Source organism: Neoarius graeffei, chromosome 2 (assembly GCF_027579695.1).
Source record: "Neoarius graeffei isolate fNeoGra1 chromosome 2, fNeoGra1.pri, whole genome shotgun sequence".
NCBI lineage: Eukaryota > Metazoa > Chordata > Actinopteri > Siluriformes > Ariidae > Neoarius > Neoarius graeffei.
The window spans coordinates 66,439,099-66,449,842 of NC_083570.1; positions in this window are offsets into that span (position 1 = coordinate 66,439,099).

The window sequence follows — 10,744 nt, forward strand, 5'->3', positions numbered from 1 at the left end:
GTTTATTAACAAATGAAATGAAGTTGACCAGACAAAACATGAAATATCTTGGGTTCATACTGTCTGCAATGAAATACAAGTCAAAGTAAATTTAGAAATCATTGCTTTCTTTTTTTTTAATTTGTATTTTCCATACCATCCCAACTTTTCCTGATTTAGGGTTGTAATAAAAAAAGAGTAACGGAAACATATGAATTTTGAAAAAAATTCTCAAATATTGCAAAAAACTTTATGCAATTGCATGTAGTGGTTTTTTAGATGATTTGATCAAGCAATATTTTGCATAATTGAAATGTAAAGGTATTTTTCACATTTAAGTCACATATGAAGATCTAATGTTACTTTTTTGGAAAAAAAAAGTGCTCTGTAAGAGCTATTGTGAGAGGAGCAAACCCAGCTTTAATCACATAACATCACTCAGTGGAAACATAGACCATTCGCAATTATGTTTTGTCAAATTTTTTAAAATATTGCTTCTATTTTTCATAAAACTGCAATGGATACCCAGCTTGTGACTGAATCTAGCTATACCCCAATAATAAACCCTGTAACTAAGGTACTTAGATCTCTTACTTTTGCCATCTTCTTTCTAAATTGAGCTGAACCTCATTTTACAATGCTCAGCATTTTTCTACATATCAAAGTGCACAAATGTAAGTAAATAATGATGGCTCCAGTGGTTATGCAAATGAATTTGAATGAATTAATTCTATTTAAATTAGAGCTAACCAAATATAATTGGAAAGGACATAACATGTCAAATAGGGATTTTCTAGAGCTTCAGTTAGGGGGCCAACAAATGATAGGTTTCAGGTTTTAGGCAACAATGTGAGAGTAATTAATACATCATAATGCTGACTCATGCTGGCCATAAGAGAAAAATCTGTTGTGTCATTGGAAACACCACCACAACAATTATTGGAAAAGATTTCTTGTTCATGGTCCCTATGTGCGATGTTAAAATTAGAAACAGTTGTGTTTGTGTCGTTGCCATGTAAAGAGTGAGTTTATCAACTAGCCATCTTCCTTCACCACCTCTACCTCTAAACATTCAGAAAATCAAAGGCTCCTCTTCACACATAGGCCACTGGAATATTGCCCCCCACCTGGGTGAAACCTCCAAACCTTATATTAGTGTTTTGACTAAGAGCTATGATCATGTGGAGGCAGCAGTGTTATGACTGGGGGACTGTGGAATCTAGGTCACAGAGAGCTCTCATTCTTTTTTTTTCCAGAAGAAAAACCCACTGCCCTTTACTCTGTGACTGGAGTTCTCATCCGCCATCAAATTAATGCATTTTGGGGTTTCTGGAGGGTGCAAGGCTTCAGTTACCTGAAGATGGCATTTTTTACATAGATATTCATTGTTACAAAACACATGGAGACACAAATCCAAGTCCAGACATCAAATGAACAAATCAAGGATGACAGTGGCACAGAAAATCTCCAAAACATTTTCAAAACAACCAAACCAACAAAATTATTGTGCACCAGAGTTTAACACACACACACACACACACACACACACACACACACACACACACACACACACACACACACACACACACACACACACACACACCAGATTAAAAATAGAGCCATGGCTGTGTAAGAAGAGGGAGTCTGTTCCCTCTGTCCCTAATGAAGAATGTGTGGTGAATTCTGAAATGAAAAATGTAACAGTAATGACCCCATACTTTTGCACACCTTAAGACCTTCTTGAAGGAAGAATGGGACAAAATAACACCTAAAATGTTTCCTCACTTGGTGTCTTCAGTCCCTAAACATATTTTAATTGTTGTAAGAAGGAATGGCAACATTACAAAGTCGTAAATGCTTTACCGTCCCAACGGTTTTTGAAATGTGTTGCAAGAATTAAAATTGAAATAAGTGTTTATTTTAAAAAAAAAATCACAAGTTTAAGCATCAAATGTGCTGTTGTATTGTTATGAGTGCAATACAGGTAAAAACTAATTAACTAACTAACTAACTAACTAACTAACTAACTAACTAACTAACTAACTAACTAACTAACTAACTTGTAAGCTTTACATTCTTTATTTCTTTAATTTAAGTACTGATGGCAAAGCTAATAAAATAAATAAAAGATCATTTACAAATAATTGTTTTCAGTTTTAATTTCAATTTCAATATACTGTCTTTCCTGAATTGGGGTTGGATATAGTGTTATCATCTAACTAGCAGAACTGTGACATTGTCCTGAGGCACAATATAGCACATGAGGTTTTATAATAAGCATGTTACACAATGGATTTACGCCACAGAAAGCTCTCCTCCTGAGCCAGTGTGACTCAGCAAGTGCACAGTTGACCCAAACAAAGTCACATGATCCTCCAGTTTGTTCATTATGGCTCTGAATGCTTAGTCTAAGCGCCTTAGGGTGTAGTAATTTCCTTTTATAACATTTGTTCATTTGCATGTCAGAAGGCAAGAAACCCATAAGCTTATTCAGTGCAAATAAGATGAGACTGTACATTTAGATGCATTATATATCCACTAAGTTGTCCACTAAATATGTATTTTTTTCTCATGGTTATTAATGAACTAATTAGCATATTTCCGATTAGGTTTCAACCAGCAATGGATTGAAAAGAAAACATGAAATTCTTGTCCCTTCAAATAGTAGTCAAGCAGCAAGCAAATAAATATTTGGCAGCATCTGATATCACACAATACAGTTGCTTATTCATTTCTTTTATTATGGCATGTGTGAATATAAAGTGGCCTTCTATATCTGTCGCTGCCAGTGGTAGCGCAGTGAATGATTGTTACTATCTAGAGGACTATGCAATGAAAACTTAAAAGTGAAATGGCACCAACAAAGGGTTGGTTACACTCAGTTGCCACTTTCATAGCAATATCTACCTTATACTTACAGTCACTGGCCATTTTATCAGGTACACTTAACCATATGACTTTGTAGGTATAGGTGTAGTGTATCAGTTGCAATGCAATGCACAATTTGTTAGGCACTTGCTTGCCTATCAGTGATAAGGGACCACCGTAAGATCACCACTATCCACATATTTGAATGATGGACTACTCTCAGTAAAGCAGTGACACTAACTTGTGTTTTGTCCTGGTATGAGTGTATCAGCAAAAGCAGCATTACTAATGTTTTTAAAGACCACAACATTACTGCTGGGTTTAAAATATTCTGCCAAACAAAAATATCTAGTCAACATCCATCCTGAGGTAAGAAACTGATTAACACACATTATACATGGCAGAAAAAAAGATATGGTAATACATTTCTAAAGACTACTTTATATAAGGGCGGCACAGTGGTGTAGTGGTTAGCACTGTTGCCTCACAGCAAGAAGGTTCTGGGTTCGAGCCCAGTGGTCGACTGGGGCCTTTGTGTGGAATTTGCATGTTCTCCCTGTGTCTGCGTGGGTTTCCTCCGGGTGGTTTCCCCCACAACCAAAGACATGCAGGTTAGGCTAATTAGTGGCTCTAAATTGACTGTAGGTGTGAACTGTTGTTTGTCTCTATGTGTCAGCCCTGCAATGATCTGGCGACTTGTCCAGGGTGTACCCTGCCTCTTGCCCATAGTCAGCTGGAATAGGCTCCAGCTTGCCTGCAACCCTGCATAGGATAAGTGGTGATGGATGGATGCTTTATATAAGGGTCAAATACATCTATGCATCAAAACCTTAGTCATCAGCTCTGGTCAATGAAACATCTTGAGGTAGAAACATGACCACAGCTAGACCAAATGTTACATCAGCAAGACATGCATAAACTATCCATAAAATGAACACAGAGCCAAGACAATTACCTTCTTATGTCCTTAAATTAAATTTTTGAATTTTTTTATTTGCCATGGGCATCAACATTTAATCCAAAAAGTGGTAATTCTTCACAAACATATTTTTATAATTCCATCCATCCACCCATTATCTGTAACCCCTTATCCTGTGCAGGGTCGCAGGCGAACTGAATCCTATCCCAGCTGACTATGGGTGAGAGGTGGGGTACACCCTGAACAAGTTGCCAGATCATCGCAGGGCTGACACATAGAGACAAACAACCATTCACACCCACATCTACAGTCAGTTTAGAGTCACCAGTTAACCTAACCACATGTCTTTGGACTGTGTGAGAAGCCAGAGCACCCGGAGGAAACCCACGCAGACACAGGGAGAACATGCAAACTCCACACAGAAAGGTCCCCGTCAGCCATTGGGCTCGAACCCAGAAACTTTTTACTGTGAGGCAACAGTGCTAACCACCACACCACTGTGCTGCCCATTTTGATAATTTGGAAGTTTTATTTAGGGCCGTATTAGTACTGTGATATTTGTGTGACATTTAGTGAGAAGGCTTAATTGAGTGGTATCACTGACAATTCAGATTTGCCTGATAGAGTTTTTGGCCTGTTGTTAAACTGATATGATTATTTATTTGCTAATTATTTCATGGGTAAATCTGAACAGTAAAGGAAAAATCAAAGGAACAGTAAAATGAATAATAAAGGCTTTTTGAAACTTGCAATAAATTTAGTTATACTTTTCGTATTAATAATATGGAATGTGATGACTAATCAACAGTATAAATTGAAGCTTGTCATTTGTAGTCTTGTAATACTTTGAGTATGTAAACCTTAATGGCACTCATTAACATAATAATAATAATAATATATGTGTAAACGTATAGAACCAGTCAAAAGTTTGTACACCCCGACTCATTCATATGTTTTTCTGTATTTTGACTATTTTCTGCATTGTAGAACAATACTGAAGATATCAAAACTATGAAATAAGATATCAAAAAATGGAATTATGTGGTAAACAAAAAAAGTGTTAAAAAATAAAAATATGTTTCATATTTTAGATTCTTCAAAGTAGCCACTGTTTACTTTGATGACGCTTTGCACACTATTGGCATTATCTTAACCAGCTTCATGAGGTAGTCACCTGGAATGCTTTTCAATTAACAGGTGTGCCTCATCAAAAGTTAATTAGTGCAATTTCTTGCCTTCTTAATGCATTTGAGATCAAACATCAAACAGTAAATAATAAAAATACAGTAAATAGCCCTATTCCACAACTGTAATAATCCATATTATGTCAAGAACCACTCAACTAAGTAAAGAGAAACGACATCCATTATTACTTTAACACATGAAAATAAGGAAAAAAAATTGAACTAGTAGGTGTGTCCAAACTTTTGACTGATATTGCCTCTGTTAGCAATGTCACAAGCTCCAGCCAAACATGAAGTGCTGGCCAGTTTTTAGACGCAGGCTCCGTTAATGTAAATTTAAATAAATGAATACAAGAACAGATGTTCTATAAAGGGCCTTGGATTAAATACCAAATATGAATGAATATCTAAACTCTTTTCCTGTATATGGAGCTCCAGATGCAACTAACTGCAACATCCTTTTGATTTGCCGTCAAATTCGTTTCCTATAGAGGAAAAGCTTTGGGCAAATAGCATTGTCATCCTTCCCAAACAGGCACATCTGCCCTTGAGAGAGATAAATGAAAAGCACGTGTGTGTATATACAGATGTGTGAGTGTGCACATGTCTATCTGTCATGACAATCTGTCCAACCAGAGCCCAGATGTAACAGATAACACAAGTAAACTCATATCAGGCATATGGAAGACAGGAAGACATGTTGGACAACAGAAGGGATTTAAAGGCTTGCATTTCACAACAGGAAATCTGGGTGACTGTGATGGGATGTTGAGTGCTTTGCAAAATGGATCATCAAGTTCAGTTTGCCCAGTGTCTTTTTGCACAATGAATATCCCAACTGTCAGATCTCATACATTATCTCTAGGCAATTATTCAAATCCCACTATTGATACAAGTGTTAACATGCATAAGATTGATAAGAACTTTGCTTATGCTTGGGATTTGGTCCAACATATTGGGTCTGGCTGCCATGATAATGAAGTCAGCTGCTACACAAGTGTGTGCATTCTCTTTGTGTATGTTTTGAGCTACTTGAGGAGAAGTGATGTTCACTACCATAAAGTAAATCCACCTGCCACAGGAATGACTTCATGTTAAAAAAAAAAGAAAGTTGCAGCCAGAATAGGTCATGCTAGCCATACTGTCTTTCCAAATTGTGTTACACTGATACTGGTCCTCAGCCACAAAGCAACATCCAAAAATTAAAACCAGTTAAAATGCATGAGATAATTGCAAATTTTACACTGAGAAATGTTAGAAACAAACTCTAGATAAGCTTGTAATATTCAGGCCATTTTCATTTTACATGCAGATGCCAAGGAGATTGGTCTGGAATGGTACCTGAGACCTCCTTTGGTAATTAATACTGTACTGTAAAACAGATAGTGGAGAGCTGGATGGGCATTTGTGCCAGCCCTTCAGGAGCCCTTCAGAAGTGTGCAGAGAGAGGGTGCTTGTCTGACTCAGCCTAGCACCACACGGCACAGAGTGACAGTGATTTACTGCTGTGTACTTCCTCACCCGTCTGCAGCTCCATTCATTCATCTGCATCCCGGAGACAGAAGCTGCAATCCACTGATCCCAGTTCTAGTAAAGGCTTTAACCATAATATATGCTGATCCAGTTTTTTCAGTAATAAGATTCAAGATTCAAGTGAGCTTTAATATCAATATGTCCATCTACAAATATAGCGTGCATTGAAATACCATTTCCCTCAGGCTCCCCATGGTGCATTTATAGAGAAATAAAAGATTGCAAAAAAAAAACAACAAGGTTTACAAATAACTATCTATAGCTATCTAAGTAACATTTAGCTTTCTAGACATATAACTATCTAAGTACAATAAACAACATAAGTGACAAGACAAAGACAGGTGCAAAGTGGCATTGTACATTTGTGTGCAAATGTTCATTTTAGTGCAAAAATAAGAGTTCAAGTTTTACCAGGAGTATTACACAAGACAAGACAGGTGCCATGTGAGCATTGCGCATGTGTCTGCAAATGGGCAGTGTAGTGCAAATGGATGAGAAATGTTGAGTACTGTAGTTTCAGTTTGAATTGTTTGACTACTGTCAGTTCTTCGGGGGTAACAGTGAGTTGAGGACTCTGACTGCCTGGGGGAAGACACTGTTGCAGTGTATGGCAGTGGTGGTTCAGATGTTTCAGGACATTCTGCCAGATGGCAGGAGGGAGAACAGTGCATGTGATGGGTAGGACTTGTCCTGCACTATGCTGCTGACATGGTGAATGATGTGCTTCTTATAGGGTTGGGAGAATCCTCTCTGCTGTCCTCACTATCCACTGCAGGGACTTTTGTTCAGCAATGTTGCAGTTCCTGAACCAAACATGTAATAGCAGAGAACACGCTCAATGGTACCTCAGTAGAAGGATGTGAGGATAGGAGGAGGGAGGCTGACCTTCTTCAGCTTTCACAGAAAGTGTAGACACTTTTGAGCTTTCTTGGTGATGGCCATGGTGTTCAGGGTCCAGGAAAGGTTGTCTTCCATGGAACTCCCAGGAACTTCATACTGCTTACTGTTTCAACAGTACAGTCGTTGATGTGCAGTGGGAAGCGAGCAGCAGGATTCTTTCTGAAGTCAACAAACATCTCTTTAGTCTTCTCAACATTAACAGTCAGGTGGTTGTCCTGACACCATTCTACCAGGCATTTGACCTCTGCTGTGTATGCAAACTCATCTTTGTTACTGATGAGACCCATGACTGTTGTGTCATCTGCAAGCTTGATGATGTAATTTGAGCTGCGCATGGCAGCACAGTTGTGCATCAGCAGAGTAAACATCAGCAGGCTGAACACACAGCCCTAAGACGGCCACCTGTGCTTAGTCTGAGGACCCCGAAGGTGTTATGTCCTTTAGAAAGTGACTGGGGTCTGTCAGTCGGGAAGTCCAGGATCCAATTACAAAGAGAGGTGTTCATGCCCAGCAGGTCGAACTTCTGTACCAGCTTCTGTGGGATGATAGTATTGAATGCTGAACTGAAGTCAATAAACAGCATTCTAACGCAATTCTCCTTTTTGTCCAGGTGCGAGAGGGTCAGGCGAAGGGCAGTTGAAATGGCATCATCTGTAGTGTGGTTTTGGTGGTAAGTAAACTGTAGGGGGTTTAATTCCTGTGGCAGTTGTGTTTTCATGTGCCTCAATACCAGCCTTTCAAAGCACTTCATGATGATGGGCATGAGTGCTACAGGCTGGTATTCGTTGAGACAGGACATGGTAGACTTCTTTGACACTGGGATGATTTTGGTGGTTTTGAGGCATGCAGGTACCACAGCTGTGCTTGGGGATGTGTTGAAGATATCTGTGAAGATGTCTGCAAGCTAGTCAGCACATTCCCTGAGCACCCGGCCAGGTATGTTGTCTGGGCTTGCTGCTTTTTGTGGATTCAGTTGACAAAGAGTCTTCCTGACATAATCAGCAGAAAGACAGAGTACTTGGTCATTGGGGGAGGGAGTCACCTTCTTTGCTGACTCCCTGTTTTGTGTCTCAAAACATGCAAAGAAGTCATTCAGTACATCTGCAAGGAAGGGCTGACTGCTGCAGGCCTGATGTGTTGGCTTATAGTCTGTGATGGTTTGAATGCCCTGCCAGATGTCCCAAGTGTCCTTTGAGTCCATGAAGTGGCCATTGATCTTCTCTGAATATGCTCACTTTGTCTCTTTGATGGCCCATGACAGTTTGGCCCAAGTTTACATTAGACCGTATCTGTCTCGTTTTCTTCGCGGATGCACTGTCCGTTTACATTAAAACGCCGGGAAACGGGACTCCGCCAGGGTCCACGTATTCAATCCAGATCGTGTCTGGTCCGGTGCTGTGTAAACATTGAGAATACGCGGATACGCTGTGCTGAGCTCTAGCTGGCGTCGTCATTGGACAATGTCACTGTGACATCCACCTTCCTGATTTGCTGGCATTGGTCATGTGACGCGACTGCTGAAAAACGGCGCGGACTTCCGCCTTGTATCACCTTTCATTAAAGAGTATAAAAGTATGAAAATACTGCAAATACTGATGCAAATACTGCCCATTGTGTAGTTATGATTGTCTTTAGGCTTGCCATCCTTCCACTTGCAAGTGGTAAGTGACGCGCATGCCCGATATGCACTAGGATCACACACACAGCAGCTCAGTCCCGAATCACTGCTCGTGCACTTCACTCGTGTGCTCTGTGAGCTGCGCAGGGCCGGAGTGCGCACCCTCCAGAGGGCACTCGCTGTTCAGGGCGGAGTGATTTGGAGCGCAGGATGCCTGTGGAGCCGAGCGTATCCGTGTATTGGCGTTGCTGTATGCACGCGAATCGTGTATTGGCGTTGCTGTGTGCACGCTAATCGTTTTAAAAACGTTAATCTGATGATCCGCTGATACGGTCTAATGTAAACCCCACCTAAGCCTCTCTGTCTTTGGAGTTGAAGGCAGACTCCCTCATTTTCACCAGGGTGCCTAGCTCTACAAGTTTAAGGCCCTGTTTACATTATTTCGAATCAGCGGATCATCAGATTAATGTTTTTAAAACGATTCGCGTGCACACAGCAACGCCAATACACGATTCGCGTGCACACAGCAACGCCAATACACGGATACGCTAATCACATGACTAATTAGACGGCACGTCACATGATCCCAGTGCATATCGGGCATGCGCAAGTCACTCACCACTTGCAAGTGGAAGGATGACAAGCGAACACCTTCTCCAGCAGATAAACACACCTGGCTGTGATGTTCATGTTCTCACTGAGTTTAAGCGCCTGAAGGAGGTTGAAATGTGTAAATAAACCTCAGTGCAGCTCAGCGCTTCCTCCTGCGCTCCAAATCACTCCGCCCTGAACAGCGAGTGCCCTCTGGAGGGTGCGCACTCTGGCCCTGCGCAGCTCACAGAGCGCGCGAGTGAAGCGCACGAGCAGTGATTCGGGACTGAACCGCTGTGTGTGTGATCCCAACGCCAGCGAATCAGGAAGGTGGATGTCACAGTGACGTTGTCCAATGACGACGTCAGCTAGAGCTCAGCACAGCGTATCCGCGTATTCTCAATGTTTACACAGCACCGGACCAGACACGATCTGGATTGAATATGTGGACCCTGGCGGATTCCCGTTTCCCGGCGTTTCCAGGCGTTTTAATGTAAACGGACAGTGCATCCGCAAAGAAAACGAGACAGATACAGTCTAATGTAAACTTGGCCTAAGTTTAGAATATTTTCTTCTTCTTTTGGTTATGCCAGTTAGGGGTCGCCACAGCAGATAATGTCCCTCCATCTCCTCCTGTCCTCCATACCTTCTTCTGTCACACCAACCATCTTCATGTCCTCCTTCACCACATCCATAAAATTCATCTTTGATCTTCCTCTTTTCCTTCTACCTGGCAACTCCATCACCAGCATTCTTTTCCCAATATACCCTTGATGCCTCTGTACGTGTCCAAACCATCTCAATCTCACCTCTTTCACTTTGTCTCCAAGCCATCCTCCATGTGCTGTCCCTCTAATATTCTCATTTCTAATCCTGTCCATCTTTGTCACTCCTAATGAAAATCTCAACATCTTCAACTCTGCTACCTCCAGTTCAGCCTCCTGTCTTTTGTCAGTGCTACTGTCTCCAAATCATACAACATAGCTGCTCTTACTACTGTCTTGTACACATTCCCTTTCACTCTTGCTGGCAACCTTCAGTTACAAATCACTCCTGATACTGTCCTCCATCCAGTCCAACCTGCTTGCACTCACTTCTTCACTTCTCTTCTGCACTTGCCATTACTTTGTACAGTTGACCGCAGATATTTGA